The sequence below is a fragment of the Trachypithecus francoisi genome, unplaced genomic scaffold (genome assembly GCF_009764315.1).
Source record: "Trachypithecus francoisi isolate TF-2019V2 unplaced genomic scaffold, Tfra_2.0 Lachesis_group15, whole genome shotgun sequence".
NCBI lineage: Eukaryota > Metazoa > Chordata > Mammalia > Primates > Cercopithecidae > Trachypithecus > Trachypithecus francoisi.
The window spans coordinates 89,164,504-89,182,767 of NW_022681460.1; the positions used below are offsets into that span (position 1 = coordinate 89,164,504).

Sequence of the window (18,264 nt, forward strand, 5' to 3'; positions counted from 1 at the left end):
CCAGGAAAATAGTTTTGGTAGGCAGGTCTTTCCTGTTCATAGATAAAATAATGTATTACATGTTATGTTGCAAAGTAAAAGAAAGATTAACATGTCAGCTCCAGTTTATACACACACACACACACACACACACACACACACACATACACATACTTGCAGGCGATGAATTGATATGGGCTGTTACCAGCTTAGCATACAGTTTTATTTAACTAATTTGTAAGCTGATTTTTGGAATCAGACTATGTTTTGCCATGTGTAATCATATTATCAGTGTCTCTATTTCTAAGCCAGCCCCAAATCATTTTTGGTCTCATGGTTTGTGTTTTTTAGGCTTTATGTAAAAAGTCTTTCTTTATGTCTACCTTAAAAAGATATTTTCCTATATTGTTTTTATCAACTTTACAATTTTGTATTTTGCATTTAGTTTTCAGTCTATTTGGAGGACACCTATGAATTGTACAGGGATCAAATTTTAGTTTTTCTTTATACAGTTCACTTGATTTCCAGGTACCATTCGCTAAGCTGACAATCTTTCCGCCATCGATTTTTGTTGCCTCCTTTAAATCATATTATATGTTCACCTCTGTATCAGTTCACCTCTGTATCAAACACACTATTTCTGTAACTATGGCCTTGGAATACGTGTTAATATAGAAATGGTGTATAGACCAATCCCTGTTTTCAATCCTTTTTTCCTAAATTGGCTTAAATATTCATAGACTTTAAAAAAGTTTTTATAGATACATAATATATATATACATATTTATGGGACACGTGATATTTTGATACAGTGTATAATGATCAAGTCAGAGTAATGGGGTTATTACTCATCACCTCAAACCTTTACCATTTCTTCATGTTAGGAGCATTCCAATTCCACTATTCTAGTTATTTTAAAATACACAGTAAATTATTTTTAGCTATAGTCACCCTATTGTACTACCAAACACTAGATCTTATTCCTTTTAACTGTGTTTTTGTACCCATTAACCAACCAACCCATTTCCATCCCCCTCCCACTACCCTTCCCAGCACTTGGTAGCCATCATTCTACTCTCTGTCTCCATGAGAGGAGTTCTTTTTTTTTTTTTTTTTTTTTTTTTGCTCCCACAAATGAGTGAGAACATGTGATATTTGTCTTTCTGTGCCTGGCTTATTTCACTTAACCTAATGTCCTTCTATCCATGTTATTGCAAATGACAGGATTTCCTTCTTTTTTATGGCTGAATAATATTCCACATTTTCTTTGTCTATTCATCTGTTGATGGACATTTCAGTTGATTTCATATTTTGGCTATTTCTTTTGGAAATATACCCAGCAGTGGGATTACTAAGTTATGTGTAGTTCTATTTTTTTTTTTTTTTTTTGTGAAAACTTCACACTGTTTCTCATAGTGACTATACTGATTCACATTCCCATCATTGGGTATAAACGTTCCCTTTTCTCCACATCCTCTCCAACATCCATTATTTTTTATCTTTTTGATAAAAGCCGTTTTAACTGAAGTGAAATAACATCTCATGACTTTTAAATGAGTTTTTATTAAATCAATTCATTCTGTAAGAAATCTAAATGGGATTTTCTTTGGATTTATTGATTTGGTAGATTAATTTGGAAGGAATTGACATTTTATGTTGTTTTAAGAAAGAACATAGAATGTCCCTCTGTGTGTCCAGACTGTCTTCTTCATACCTTATTATTTTACTACTATGTTATACTTCAATTAAGAGGGAAAAAAAGTAAATACCTTGATCATTCTCACAATGTAAACACATTAATGTAACCACCACCCTGGTCCAGAAATAGAAAACTCAAAGTATTCCAGAAGCCCTATCCTGTGCTCTTTCTTAGTCATTATCTACTATCTCCCTCAAGGGTAACCATCGTCATGACTTTTGTCCATTTATGACCCTTACATAAATGGAAATTATAGTATGTATTCTTTTCTGGTTAGTATATCTATTTAACATTATATTTGTGAAACTAATCCATGCTGTTTTATATAGTTCATTCATTTTCAGTATGTATGTTATTCCGTTGGATGAATATACTACAATTTATGTATTAATTCTACTGCTAATAGGCATTTGGATTATTTCTGGCTTAGAGTTTCCAGTAATTTTGTCATGAAAATTCTTGTACATGTGCACCTACATGTATATATATTAAATAGGGCATAAAAGTAAGTGGGATTGCTATGTCATGTGTACATGAGAGCCTTGGAAGGTAATGAAAAACAAGTTTCTTAAGTAATCCAATTTACTTTCCTACAAGTGGTACATGTGTGTTCCAATTAACTCATATGCTTAGTAACACGACATTATCCGTCTTCTTAATTTTAGTCATTCTGGCAAGAGTATAGTGGTAGCTCATGGTTTTAGTTTTCATCTCCCAGATGACTAATAAGATTGAGCACCATTTCATATATTTCTTGGATTTTTGGAGATACTCTTTTTTGCAGAGGTGGTTTATATCTCTTGCTCATTTTTCTGTTGAATCTTATACATTTTTGTTATTGATTTGATGAAGTTTATGTGTATATATATTTGGGACACTTTGTCAGTTTTCTGTGTTGCAAATTACTTTCTGAGTCTATAGCTTCATCTTTTATTTTCAAAATTGTGTCTTTTAATGGATGAAAGTTTTCCACTTTAGTGTTACTATAGTCAATTTTTATTTTCCTTTTTCTGTGTTGTCAACGATTTTTTTCTTTACCTTGAGTTCATGAAAATATCTATTATCTTCTAGAAATCCTGTTGTTTACCTTCACCTTTAGATCTGCAGTCTACCTGGGTTTATGGTTTTGTATATGGTTTGAAGTTGAGAGCAATATTTATTTTTCTATTCTATAGAGTCAATTGGTGCGGTGACATTTATTGAGAAGCTGCCTTTTTACTATCATCTTACTCTGTTAACCTTACTCAGAAATAGTGTCCATACATGCCTGGGTCTTTTCCCTTTTATGCTGTTCTATTCATCTACTGCTATCCTTACATCAATTTTTCCTGTCTTAAGTAATGTGGATATGCAATATCTAATATATAGTTTCTATTAGATTATATATAATAATATGCTACAGAGTCATGGTTCTGAAACTTGGTTGTGCATTAAAAATACCTGGATTGATTTTAAAATATAAATGCCTAGGTTTCTCCTCAAGAGATAAAGATTTAATCGTGTAAAAGGTAAGGCATTACCATCAGGTTTTTGAAAATCTTCCTGATGATTATAACACACAGCCAAATTTGATAACTACTATTTTAGAATAAGTTCTCTTGATTTATTATTCCCTTTTAAGTTTGGCACTGTGAATTTTCACATACATTTTAGAATTAACTTATCAACTTCCTCAAAAGTCCTCCTGGAATTTTGATTAGCTGTGCATTGGTTTGGAGAAAATTGGCATCATTTTAAATTAAGTCTTCTGACCCACTAATCTAGTATAGCTTTCTAGTTATTTAAGGCTATTTCATTTCTGTCAATAACATTTTGTAATTTTTTGTGCAGATCTTGTATTTTTTCAGATTTATTCTTAGTAATTTGACTTTTTCATGCCATTTTAAATGGTATCTTTAAAATAATTCATTTTCTCTTTGTTGTACTTATTGAATTTTAAGAATATATCTTTAACTTATTTTGGATATGTTATGTGTACATTTGCGTTGTCTGTGAATACTGATGGATTTTGCTTCTAGTATAATACTGAATAGAGGTAATGATATAAAAAGATCTCTGTATTTCATTCATGACCACTGAGAGCAATTTTCAGTAATTCACCGTTACATATGTTTGTTTTAGGTTAAATTAGTTCTAGTTTTCTAACAGGTTTTAAAAACTTGAACATATGTTTGACATTTATCAAACATTCTCTTTGTAACTTTTATGATAATTACATGGGTTTTTTACATTAAAAAAGTGTTAAACAAGCTTTTAATTGTGGAATACAACCAAATGGGTCATATTTCACTGAATTTGGCTTACCATTTTTTTTGTTGTTGTTGTTAGAATGTTTGTATCTCTTTTAGGGAATGATATTGGCTTATACATTTTACATTTTTTGTAATATCCTAGCCAGGTTTTATTATCAAGTTAGTTGAACTTATGGAACTTCTTGGTTAGTCTTTTGTTATTTTCCTAAAGATTTTATGTAACTTTGGTGTTGTTTCTTATTTAAATATTTAGTAGAATTTTCAATGAAGGCCTCCTGAGCTGAGATTTCTAATATAGAAATATTTTAAATTATGACTTCAATTTTTTAATAGTAAAGGATTTTCGTCCATGAGCATAGTTTATCTCTTATTTAAAAAAGAGAATAAAATATCTTCTATGTAATTTATCACAGTTTAAAAAATTGCCTCTATAGAGTTCTTATGTATGCTAGGCTAGTTCCTAGAATGCACACACACATACTTATATCATGTGTGTATATATATTGCTATATTGAGATCATATTTTGTCTGTTTTCCCATTGGTTGTCACTAAAATGAAGAAATGCAGCTCAATGTGATTCGTAATATTTATAAATTCCCTTGTTAATTCTATCAGTCTGTGTTTTTTATTGGTTTTCTTAAATAGATATTAATATCAGAAACATCAAGTTATGTCTCTTTCATACCACAAATGCTTTTTCTTACCTTTTTATTATAGACTAGAGCCTTCAGTATTATATCAAGCAATAGTGGAAATCCTTGTCTTATTCCTAGTCATAAAGAAAATCATCTAAAGTTTCTTGTTAATATATAATGTACTAAATTTTGGTGTTTAACCTTTACTCAATTAAGGAAGTTCCCAACTATTCTTTACTTTCTAGGTGTTTTCATAATAAATAGGTATTGAACTTAATCAATGCTATTCCATCATTGATTAAGATAATAATGTGATTTACTTTCTTTAGTGTGTTTATGTGAGTTAACTTTAAAGATTTTTCAAATGTTGGAGGATCCTTTCATATAACTATATATAATATATGAATATATATTCATGTAAATATATAATATATGAATATATATTCATATATTTCATATAAATATATATATTTTCAAAAATGATATACTTTTTGAAATACAATGTAGGAATTTGATGTTATATTTAGGATTTTTACATTTAATCATAATTAAAATGAGCCCACAGATTTATTCATTTTAGATTTAAGATAACATTAGCTTCCAAAAATGAGTTATATAAATTTTGTTATTTTTATTTTCTGAGATAATTTTCTAAAAATAAGTTTAACAATCTTCTTAAAAATTTGTTAGAGTGCTCCTGGATGACCTACTAAACATGGAATATTTTTGGAAAGAAGCCAGAATTTGGTTTTGTTAATACTCTCTCTGTCTTGTATCTTTTATTATTTCTGATTCAATCTCATTTGTTTTCTTGTTTGTTTGTTTTCTCTCTTGCTCCTTTTCCAGCCTCGTATGTTGAATCAGCAGCCATGTTTAATACCTTGTTTGCCTCTTGATAAGTGTGTTTACATCTATAATTTTCTCTAAGTATTTTTAAACTGTTTCCTATAAATTTTGCCATGTAGCATTTTCATTATTCCTCAGTTCTAATTATAATGTATTTCTTTTTAAATCCAATAGCTATGAATTTTGCTTATTTAGTGATCAGATAAGATTTGTTTGCTATCCTTTTGCTTTTAATTAATAATTTTATTGTATTTTGTTGGAGATCGATGGTCTTTCTTTGGAATTGATTGTGGTTTCCTTTACTTTGTGGTATGAAATATGTTCTACTTTGGAAATACTTCCTGTGTGCTCAAAAATAGTATGATTTGTTTTTTGGCATAACACCTCTCTTTATATGCCAAATAGCTTGAGTTTTTGTTTGTTTTGTTCAGATCATTTCTCTCCCTGTTTAGTTTTCATATGCTTAATCTGTCATTTACCTTATCAGTTGTACATCTATCTAGTCCACTCTTCATTTCTGTCTTTTATTTCATCAGATTTTTTTTGAGGTTCAGTTGTTCCATGTGTTAGAGAGTTACATCTTTTTACTACATTATCATCCTTTTTCCTTGATGATTTTTTTTTCTTTAGGTTCTATTTTGTTAGACAACGTTACTACTTCAGCTATCTTTTGGTATATCATTTTCTAAGCATTTGTTTCCAATATTTTGGGGTTTTATTTTTTGTTGTATGTGCAAGGAAACATATTATTTGTCCTCTTTCTGCCTTTTGTCTTAGTTCAGGCAATGGAGCCAGGTTCCAACCATCCTGTGGTGATGGTGACTCTGTGACACATTTTGGGGGATGGGAGGTTTGAGGGAATTTGAAAAAGGCTGATGTCAAATCATGTGATGTTCTGTGGTATTGGATTGAATACTCCCCATTGACAACCACAGTGGTAATAGGGAGAATGTTTTTCTCAAGAACATGTTGCTCAAACATTTATTATTTTAAGAGCCCTATTGATGCTAAGCATTTATGCCCTATTGATGTGAAGCACAGAATTATATCCACTCAGGACTCTGCCTCCTGGATAAGTTATAAATGAGAAGTGATTCCATGGTCAACTTAAAACATTGAACATTTGTCCTCTGTTACGAAAAATAGGTTTTATCATAACCCTGAGGTTGGATGTAAAGACTAATTGAGCCATGGTATATAAAGAATTCAGCAAAATGGCCCAGAGTAACCTTCCAGTAAATCATAACTATTATTATTATTACCTTAATGCTGGCATATTGTAAAGAAACTGGGCAATTATTTCAAAAATTAAAACAAAACTGATTTGAATTTGTCTAGTGCTACGTACACCAACATAAATTGAATATGAAGAAAAATAGTAAAAAGTAAAACATGAACAATGAAACCACTTAAAGAAACCACATAAAAATGTGAAACTGAAACTTTAAAAAGTGAAAAAATTAAATTTATAAAAAAAAAACTTCCTTATTCCAAAAAAAACCCAAAACACATAAATGTGGAAGAAAGACTAACTCTACACTAGGGGAATATTTACGTAATATAGAGCAGACAGACCGTAAATATCCTGAATGTATAAGGAATTACTAACAATAAACAAAAGTGAATATAAAGATGTAAAAGGCAGTTTACATAACACCCTAATGTTAAAAAATTCAAATTTACTATAAAAAATGCAATGAAACAATAAATCATTATTTCTCTTTCAGGTCACAGGTATTAAAAGATTCACAAAAGTCATTGTAGGCATGACTGTGTGAAAAGGAGCTAAGGCACACTTGGTAAAGTGTAAACAGTTACAGACTTTCTAGGTTGCAACTGGGTAATATGTATCTACAGAGAATAATGTTTATAAACATCCAATGTTTAGAAATTAATTTTAAATATAATTACAAAAAGCAAAATAATGATTATATTAGAATGCTCATAGAAGCATGTTTTATAGAAAAACATTAAGCAAGCCTAGAATGGAATAGCTTACATGCATTCTAATAATGCAATATCAGGCATTGTCAAGGGTCTAAAATTACAATTGGGAAAAAAAGTAAAGCCCTCCCCTCTTGGAGCTTATATTCTAGTGAATGGGACAAATGACAAACCAATGATAGATTTAGAATATGTACAAGTGTCATGAAGCACCGACTGGAGAGTAAAGAAAGGTGAGATGAAAGGTGATCTTTTGATAGGGTGACCAGGGCAGATTATCTCTGATGAGATGAAATTTGAGCAGGGACCTGAATAAACTGAGGAAATAAACCTTGTCCACACCTGGAAGAACTTCCCGGCTGAGGACAGAACAAGTGCAAACTACTGAAGAGCTTGCTTTGTCTAAATAAGAAACAGGGAACAGCCAAGTGGTGCTGAAGGCAAAGACTTGGGAGAAGGCTGGTAGGAGAAAGACTGAGGAGTGGGCAGGCCCAGTTGTAGGCCTTGAAGGCTAGAGTAACACTGAATGTGGTACACAGTGGGGCTGAGAAACAGGTAGGACCTGTAAGATAATGTGGTCAGGGAAGGCCACTGTGAAGAAATAATTTTGGAGCAGAGATTGAATATTGAGAAGGAATCAGCCAAGGAAAGATCTAGGTTCTGGAGTGTTCCAGAGTGAACAGACAGTGCAGACCTCTGGGGACTAAAAGGAGCTTCGTCTGTTTGAGGAAGAGAAAACATATTCCTGTACCTTGAGCATGTATAAAGCAGGGAGAAGATCATATGAGAAGAAGTTTAAGGAGTGGGCAAGAGCCTTTCAAGGAGTTTGGGTTTTATGAGATGCTAATGACCAGTTTGAGGCAGCAGACTGACAAGACCTGATTGCCATTTGAAGAAGATCATTGGCTACTTTGGGGAGAACAGGCAATAGGTAGGCTAAAGTGGAAGGACATATTAGGAGACTGCAATAATCTAGAGAAGAGGTGATAGTGCCTTGATTTAGTGTGAAGAGAAAGGAACAGCTCAAGAGATGCTTTGGAGGTAGAAATGTCAGAACTTTCTTTTTGCTTTCTTTTTTTTTTTTAAGATGGAGTCTGTCTGTCACACAGGCTGGAGTATAGTGGCGCAATCTCACCTCACTGCAACCTCTGCCTCCCGGATTCAAGCAATTCTCCTGTCTCAGCCTTGCGAGTAGCTGGGACTACAGGTGCCCGCCACTAGGCCTGGCTAATTATTATTTTGTATTTTTAATAGGGATGGGGTTTCACTATATTGATCAGGCTGGTCTTGAACTCCTAACCTGGGGGGATCCATCTACCTTGGCCTCCCAAACTACTGGGATTACAGGTGTGAGCCACTGCGCCTGGCCGAAATGTCAGGATTTTCTAATGGATTTGAAATTGAGGTGAGAACATAAAAAGACTAAAGGATGAATTCAAGATTTTGACTTTAACCACTGGGTAAATGTTTGTGTATTTGAAAGAGTAATGAAGACCAGGGGAAGATGAGGTTTTAGTGAGAAAAACAACAGTTCTGTTTTGGACATATTAAATATAAATATATATTACTCAGCCAAGTGGATATTTCAAGTTAGGCAATTAAAAATCCGGTTTGGGCACAGAGGATGCTTGTGGTTGGAATGCCCCATCCATTACTTAATTGATCAGGACTTTATTTGATCAAAAACCTCATCAATTTAAAAAAAGAGGATGCAGCTTTCCATATGTGTATTTCTCTGTTGATATTTATATTCATTCCGAAGCATATGTAATAATAAAATTATAAAAAAGAGAAAATTGATATCTTATACAATTTTAATTTTTATTAATAATATACACTATTTTTCTCACAAAAGCTATTAACTCTATTGTAACAATTAGCTAGTTTTAAAATTAATATATAATAATTGTATATATTTATGGGGTACACTTAATATTTTGATTCATGCATACGATGTGATCAAATTAGGGTAATTAGGATACCGTTCACCTTAAACATTGATCATTTCTTTGTTTTTGGAGTATTCCAAATTTTTTCTTACAGTTATTTTGAAATAGACAGTAAGTTATTATTCACTATAGTCACCCTACTGTGCTATTGAACACTAGGCTTCATTTCTTCTATCTAACTGTATTTTTGTGTCCATTAACCAACCTCACTTCACCCCCTTCTCCCCTCTATGTTTTCTAGCCTTTGGTAACCACCATTCTACTCTCTTCCCTCCATGAGATCAGTATTTTTAGCTGCCATACATGAATGAGAATAAAACATGTTAACTATTAATCTATTTTTAGTGGAAGTCATATTATTGAAAATATTACATATTTTTATTACTGAATATTGTTTTGGAGAAGGCTGATTAGCATGTGACACAGTGATTCAAATGGTTCTAATTAATTTATTTTAGTTTTTGCTTTGAATGACAGCTATTGAAGATACCTCATCAAGGTCCAATATACATTATATGTAATCTACTCATAGAGCAGGTTTATCATTAATATTTGTGGCTATCATTCTATATGTGAAATAATCTTCATAAATTTCATGTTATGAAATAATCTTCCTAAATCTGATTTTGGCAGTTTTGTTAGATAGCAATTGTACGCAGACAATGACAAGTTTGTGCTAATAGAAGACGTGTCACTCTGTCATTTTCTTCTTGATAGGGCCTGCAATCTTCAATTCTCAAATGTCTGTGTTGGCATCTTGTGACGTTATGTCTATTTTGTGAGAGTGAATATAGATAAAATTAGATTATAACAATTCTTAAATCAACTTAACTTCAACTACATTATGTTGTAGTATATTGAAAGTAAATGAGTGAATTAAAACAATTCTTTTAACTCATTTTTTGAAATTCCCAATCTGTCTCAGTATGTGACTTACCATACATGTCATATGACTATCTGATGCAAAGATAAATTAGGATTTTTGATATTAAATACTAGCAACTTTGAAATTAAGTAATAGTAAATCTTTCTGTTAAATATTATTATAGTTTAGTTTTCTTATTTCTTTTATGTAGAAATGAATACGAAGTTCTAATATTTTCCACTTTAACCTCACATCTTGTAATACTCTATGGAATATGTGGCCCAATTTAGAGATCCCTGCAAGGAGCTAACACAATGGCTGTCATGAGTCCCTCTCAGATTAAAAATTCTGGGTAATTATGTATGACCTATGTCACAGATAAATTGACTTGTGCCATCTTGTCCTCTTCAGTTCTTTAAGCGAGCAGTTTATAACCAAGGAACAAATTTGAGGAAAAAAATGGTGTTCATGTATTCCACTTTTCCACCTTTTTTGAGTACATGGTATGCTTGTACTTCCCAACCCATTTGCGGTCACATGATCACATGACTTGTACTGGCGAATGTACTGAGAACAAAAATAATATGCATAATTTGGTATAGATGCTTTAAGAACCAGTTCATTATTAAACATATTTCATCATGGTAGACTATGTCAAAATGAAATCTTCAATAGCCTGTGTTGCTAAGTGACTGCAATTAGCAGAGATCATGTCCTCACCCACCTGCATTGGACATGTAGTGAAATAAGAAATACACTTTATTGTTTAATCTCTAAGATTTTGAGGTTGTTATCTTAATATAAGCTACACTTCTCTCACTGATACAATAAACTATTTTTATTATGACTGGAACTGAAGTTATTATCAATTTCAAAAAATTAGAAACTAAGCATATTCTAAAGAGAGTCATATAATGTCAGGGAAGTTACTCGGGTAATAATGCTACCACATGTTCATAAGAAAGTGATTTTATCACTCTATTCAGGAAGCATGTGTTGCTTCTTTAACTACTCTTCATATTGTAAACATTGCCATTTACCACTGTTGACTTTGTGCATGTACCCATTTTGGTGTTGATTTAAAAATTTGGCAAAAAACAAAATTGGTTTGCATTATGATCTTTTTTGATGAGTTGGATATTAATTTTTTTTGCTTTAGAAAAACACATGTGCATGGTTGGTAATTTTATAAATGCAGAAATGCAAAATTACCCATAATGCCACCTAACAGAGAGAAATATGGTTAACATTTTGATGTATTCTCTTGTAATTTTTATAAAAATATGAATTAACTTTCAAGAAAAGAAAATTGATGCCTAAATTCCTTTTCCCCATGTTTTATAGGGAACCTCATCATTTCCCACAACTTCCATTTATCCCCTTAGTTCAAGCCATCATAATTTACTGCTAGGATTATCAAAATCTCCTAAATGCTCTTCCTTCTTTCATTTCTAAAATCTATTCTCAACATAGCATCTATAGTTATGGATGTCAGATTGTGTCACTCCTCTGTTAAAAACCCTTGATTTTTTCTCAAAATAAAAACCTTATATGGGTAATAAGGCCCTACATTGTCTCTATGTTGCATTATTTATCTGAGTTTGTTGCTTATTAATCTGCTTCTCCTTCTAGCCACACTAGCCACTTCACTGTTCCTCAAATTTGGAGATATTCTCCTGCCTTAAAGCTTTGTTCACACTCTTCATCTGGAAAATTCTTCTTCAGGACATTGACTTCACTAACTCCCTTCTCTAAGAGATTTACCCCAGCTACCTCTTTATTCTTGCAATTTTTCTACTCTCCTTTCCCTGGATTCCCTGTCTTCCGTATTCTGGTCTTCATTTTCTTCTGTACTGAAGCACTTAGGTCTTTCTTACGTGTAAGTTATGTATAGCATGTTTTTATGTCCTCTCTTGTAGATTTTTCTTACAGTTTTATCAAGGTATAATTTATATACCATAAAATTCAACCACTATAAGTATGCAACTAAATGGTTTTAAGTAAATTGATAGAGTTGTATAATCATCATCAATTTAAGATCATTTTCATCATCTTAAAGAATTAGCCTGGGTTCTTTGCCATTAATTTCTGTGGACATTTCCAGCTCCAGGCAACCACTGATCTGCTTTCTGTCTATAAATTTGCCTTCTATAGACATTTCACATAAAGTAAGTCATACAATATGTAGTCTTTTTTATCTGGCTTCTCTCACTTAGCATGTGTTTGTGGTTCATCTATATTGTAGCATACATCAATATTTTGTTCCTTTTTATTGGTAAAGAGTATTTTATTGTATGGATATACCATATTTTGTTTATCTAACACCAGTTGATGGACACTCAGATTGCTTCATAATTGGAAGTATTATGAATAATATGTCATTTTACATTTCTACCATTAATGTATAAGGATCCCAGTTTCTCAATATCCACACTAAGACTTGATATTTTCTCCTTTTACAGCCAGTGGTATCTCATTGTAGTTTTAATTTGCATTTCCTTAATGACAACTAATGTTGAGCACTTTTTCTTATACTTATTAGCAGTTTATTTGTCTTCTTTGATCAAATGTCTCTTCGAATCATTCACGCATTTTTAATTGCATTGTCTTCCTTTTATCGAGTTAGAATTCTTTTTGTATTCTGGATATCTGATTTGCAAATATACTAGATATACAATTTGCACATATTTTCTTTCCTTTGTGGCTTATGGTTTCATTTTGTTTATGTTTCCTTTTGAAGCAAAAAGTTTTACATTTTGACGAAATCCAATTTATTTATTTTTTGGGGGGCTGGGGGACATGTTTTTGGTATCATGTTACCTAAGAGCACAAAACTTTTCTCCTCTGTTTTTCTGTTGGGGGTGCCAAAGATGACCCTCACTAACTCTCTAGAAGGACCCGAAATACATAAGCTATTATACTCATGGCTATGGTTTATTACAGGGAAAAGATAGTCAGCAAAGGAAAATGGCAGTATAGGGCAGAGTTCAGGAGAAACCAAACGTGAGCTGTCAGTTATCCTCTCCCAGTGGAGACATATGGAGAGTGCTTAAATCTCTTAATGATGATACGTGACAACGTCTACAAAGTAGTTCCAACCAGAGAACTTCCTCTATACTTTCATGTCCAAGGATTTTTGTGTGGAAAGTCTCAGAAACATGGATTGCCCATGGGACTGACCTCAGCTACTCAGTCTTCAGCCCCTACAAAGGTCAGACTTACACAGTGTGGTCCAGAACCTCAAGTGAACAAAAACAGGAATTTACCAGAAGTCATGTTGTTAGCATAAACTTTCTGGTGTGGCCCAATGTTCCAGATACACAAAAACACTTTTATGCTCCAAGGACTGTCAAGAGCTAATTTTTTCTTTGGAATATGTAGGGGTTGAGTACTCCAAGTCCGTGGAGTTAACCCTTTGCTACATGGTTTTATTCTGGGAGAGTTTTATCTCTTATCTTTGGGTCTATAATCCATTTTGAGTTAGCCTGAATTTTCTTCATCTGTAAATCCAACTGATGGAAAAACTAACCCAACTATGAATCCATTTAGAAAGCATACTGGGAATGACTCAGGTAAAAAAGGCTATCTCTACTTGGGAGAAGTGACGGAGTTAACCAAAGAAATATCTGGGTGGATGGTGTTTCAAGTTGAGGGAAACATCTTTAGCAAAATGTTATGGTAGGAAGGTGTTGGGATATTATAGGAAAAGTGAGAAACCAATGAGCCTGGAAGGAGGGGGTGAGTGATCAGAAATGATATGAGAGACAAAATGTTGGAACCAAATATGGCTCTTTTGGACACTGTAATGTCCAATGGGGAAGTTGTAGATACCAAAGTAAATTAGCCAAAACCACCTAATCCAGTGGTAGAACTTTTTTCTTAACTATGAATTTAGAAAGCATAAGTCACTTATTTCTACTGTTTATTAAAAAGAAAAATGTTGATGAAGCCACACACACATTTGTAAAAGTCAAAGCATAGTTGTGTTTAACTCAGCCCAAAAGTATGATACTCAAAAGTGTTTCTTGTAACAATTTGTGAATGCCAAGAAGTTGTCATTCCCCTCTTCAGAGTTAAGATTTTTAAGTACTGTATTTTGAATGTATTAAATGTTAACTATTTCTTGTTCCTGCAAAAAAAAAATGTTAAAATCTTGGAAATTATTCCCTAATACTGTTTATCTCCCTTCGTTTCTTCCTTCTTTTCTTTCTTCTTCTTTCCCTCTTTAGTTTCTTCCAGTAAATGAATAAAGCAAGATCTTTACCCTTAAAAATTCCAATGACTAGTGAAAGTAGATAGTTGTTTTTGTTTTTTATCAGTATTAATAATACAATGTGAAAGGTGCTCTGTCATAAACTGTTTGAGAACACTGGGGAGAGTATAACTCACCGCTCAGAAAAGTCAGAGAAAGCTTAACAAGAAGTGGTGATAATTTTGCTAGGACTTGAAACCCAAATAGAAGATAACCTGGTAACTAAGAAACTTTCAGAATGAGAGAAAATTGTTTAGAAGGTTATGCAAGTTTTAAAGTTCAAAAGGGGGTTCAAAAACTTCTCAGGGAATAGTAGAAAATCAAGTCATTTATGGTCATATTTTAAATGGCTCTTGAATGATAATGAGGATTTTGAATTTCTAATCAATAGGCAACTACAAAAATACATTATTTCTATAACATATGTTACAGGCTGAATGTATTCTCCTCCACTCCAATTTATATGTTGAAACCCTAGTGTGACTACATTAGGAGATGGGGTCTCTAAGGAAATGATTAGGTTAAAGGAGGTAACACAGGTGAGGCCTTGATCTGATAGGATTAGTGTCCTTATAAGAAGAGACACGGAAAATTCTCTGTAAACATGCACACATGCATGTGCACACACACACACAGTCAATGAGGAAAGGCCATGTGAGGTCATATGAGCACAGACAGAAGGCAGCCAGTATGCATGCCAAGAAGAGAGGCTCACCAGAAACTGAATCAACGAGAACCTTGATCTTGGACTTCTGGTCTCCAAAATTATGAGAAAATAAATTCCTATTATTTAAACTACCTAGTCTATGGTATTTTGTTATGGCAGTACGAGGCAAAAAATCATCTCAGATGAGTATGTTAGACATCCACTGTAGTAGATGTTTACTAGAAGGGTATGAGAAAGAGATAATAGCAAGGAGTTAATAGCAGCTGTGGAGACAGAAACCATGTTCCCTTTGGGTAGAAAATTCTGAACTTGACAGTTTATGAAAGGCAGTGAGCAAAAGGGGGAGTTGAAGAGTCTAGACTAGTAGTATGGCAGATGATAAAAACATTAATTGAAAGAGTAACTAAAAGAGGGGGTGCATAATTCAGTTATATTCCAATGAGTTTGAGGCCTTTATATGACATTCACATGCAAATGAACCTTAGCTGAAAATGCTCGTCTAAAGTAAAAGGAATATAGAGTTGTCAGGGCTGACATTGTGGATTTGTAAATGAGTGAAAGAAGTCTTGTGACTTTAGGAATTGTCCTATTGTCCATGTGCCACATCAGAAGAAATACTTGGGTCCCAGAGAACACTGACATGGGAGGTATGGATAAAGTGCAGCCTGTAACGCAAAACAAACAAACCAAACAATCAGTCTCTGTGTTGGAAGAGAGGCAGCAGAGAGTAGGGTAGTTTGTTGATGAAAAGAAATGGCAGAGAGCACCAGATTGAGAGAATGTCAGGAATAAATGTTTGGTTTTAACAGGTGATTTGTAGTAGGGTATTAATGATAATTAAAGCTGTATATATTGAAGGCTTACTATGGGCCAGGCAGTATGCCATGTTCTTTTTTAATATACATTTGTGTGTGTAAGCACATATTTTACATATATATATATATATATATATATCACAGATGTTCCTCAATTTATGATGGTGTTACGTCCTGTAACTGTAAACTAAAAATATCATTGTAAACTGAAAATATCATAAATCAAGCCTGCATTGAACACACCTAACCTACTAAACATTATAACTTAGTCTAGCCTACCTTAAATGTGCTCAGAACCCTCATATTAGCCTACAGGTGGGCAAAATAATTGAGCACAAACCTTATTTTATAATAAAAAGTTGAATATCTCATGTAACGCATTGATACTGTACTGAAAATGAAAAACAGAATGGTTCTATTGGGTACTTGAAGTATGGTTTCTACTGAATATGTACTACTTTCAAACCATATAAAGTCAAAAAATTGGTAAGTCAAACCAAGTATGGGAGTGCCTGTACATATATTTTATATGTATATGCCTATACATAAATATGTGAATCTATATAATGCAACATATGTAATTAAATAATGTATATGCTTGTCTACATGTAAATTTAGTGTTCATATGTATATATGTATACATATATATTTACTCTTATTTAAGTTAGTTAATTTATATGTTTATAAATATATTTAGCCCTTGAAGATCTCTTGTGAGACTATTAATATTATTTGCATTTTTTAAGGGTCTCCTGTTTTTCATATCACCTACCTCAGCCATAGGGATAAAACTTACAGTAAAGTTCATTATTGCTCTGCTCTACTGAAGAGTTTGAATGAGAAATCCTATAGGAAATGCTATCATCATAAAACCAACAATGTTTTGTAAGATATTTTAGGACAATTTATTGATGGCAATTTGGCTACACAAATTTAGTTGCTGAAGTAAACATGCATAAGAAATAACTAGTAGTAACTACATTTGTCTTGTCTTTTAATAACATTACTAATTGCAATTTGATAAATATGACATTGAAGAATTAACTCTACAACTGATTGAATAAGTATATTGAATAACGATACTTAGTGAATTATGAATTATATGAACATGACTTCTATGGATCTGATGCATCTGAGAGTTTATGCAGCAAAAATCATGCCTACTTTAATGCTCATATACTTATTTTATGGCTAAATGAATTTAATGTTTTCAGGCTCAATTAAACCAAGCAGTGACGCTGTAGTAAAATCACGGCAAATTTGAAAATCACAGTATTATATCCTACTCGCATGTATTCATGTTTCACAGGTTTTAAATACTTAGATAAAACAAAAGCTTTTTTTAAAACTTCTTAAAATTTACAACATTGATATTGTTTCATATAGATTCAAGTGGAATGAAATTATATAGAGTCTAATGAAATCTGGTCTATCATATTTAAAAAAATTAATTTCAACTAAATGAAAAGAGAGCAACAGTATCTTTCTACATGAGCTTGTATTTGTAAAGATTCATTGAAGACAAACATTACATTTCTAAAGCAGAATTTTTTTTTTTATGTTTAAGATAGGCAGGACGTCCTAAACTCACACATGTTGGAAACTGTCAAATTTTTATATCTAAGCTTGTAAAGTACGTAAAATATATTATATCCTGAAACTTACAACACTTTATTAAATAATTTTAAATTTGCTCTATTTGTGTCAATTTTGTATGGTTGGACACTAAAATGACTGTCAGAATAGAATTTGGAAACCTTAAATATTCAATTTCAGTTACATGCAAAAATAGTAATTTTAGCTACATACTTAAAAAGATAATCTTGTCTCAAGAGACTTTTTTCCTTTAAAAACTTTGAGACCACTTTTTTTGCTGTATAAGATGACACTTCAGCTACTGTATAACTTGTCTACTGGAATCTCTTCAAGCAATATATACTAGAAGTCAATAAAAAGTTAACCTTTTAGTGTGGACATTGTATTTTTAAAAATAAAAATAAAAATGTGAAGTTTAAGAATGTAAATTTGAAGTTTAAAAGTTTAGTGCATTTTTGTGTATGTGCTTGAATGGAACACATTTCTCCCCAAAATTTAACTTAAGCTTAAGCAGGCCTTACTGTAGAAAAAAGCCCTAAAACAGGTGCTTTGAAAACAAGCAAATAAGCTTAGATAAAAGCAATTCCAGTTGTATTATTTTCAAAAGCTGTAGAGGAAAATAACTGCCAGAATACTTTTTGTGTTATTTACTTAAGTGAAGATGTGCCAAAATGTGGACATTTTTGTACAATGGAGTATATGACTTACATTTATAATAGAGTGTTCATACTTAAAGATACCTAAGTTCTTTGTTGTTAAGCACC

The 18,264-nt window shown here is 32.3% G+C and overlaps 1 protein-coding gene across 4 annotated transcripts in view; it reads left to right on the top strand.

The window, feature by feature from the left end:
* The window catches only part of THEMIS (thymocyte selection associated), a 203,236-nt gene that overhangs the window by 1,146 nt on the left and 183,826 nt on the right, over positions 1–18,264 (top strand). The window lies entirely within an intron of this gene.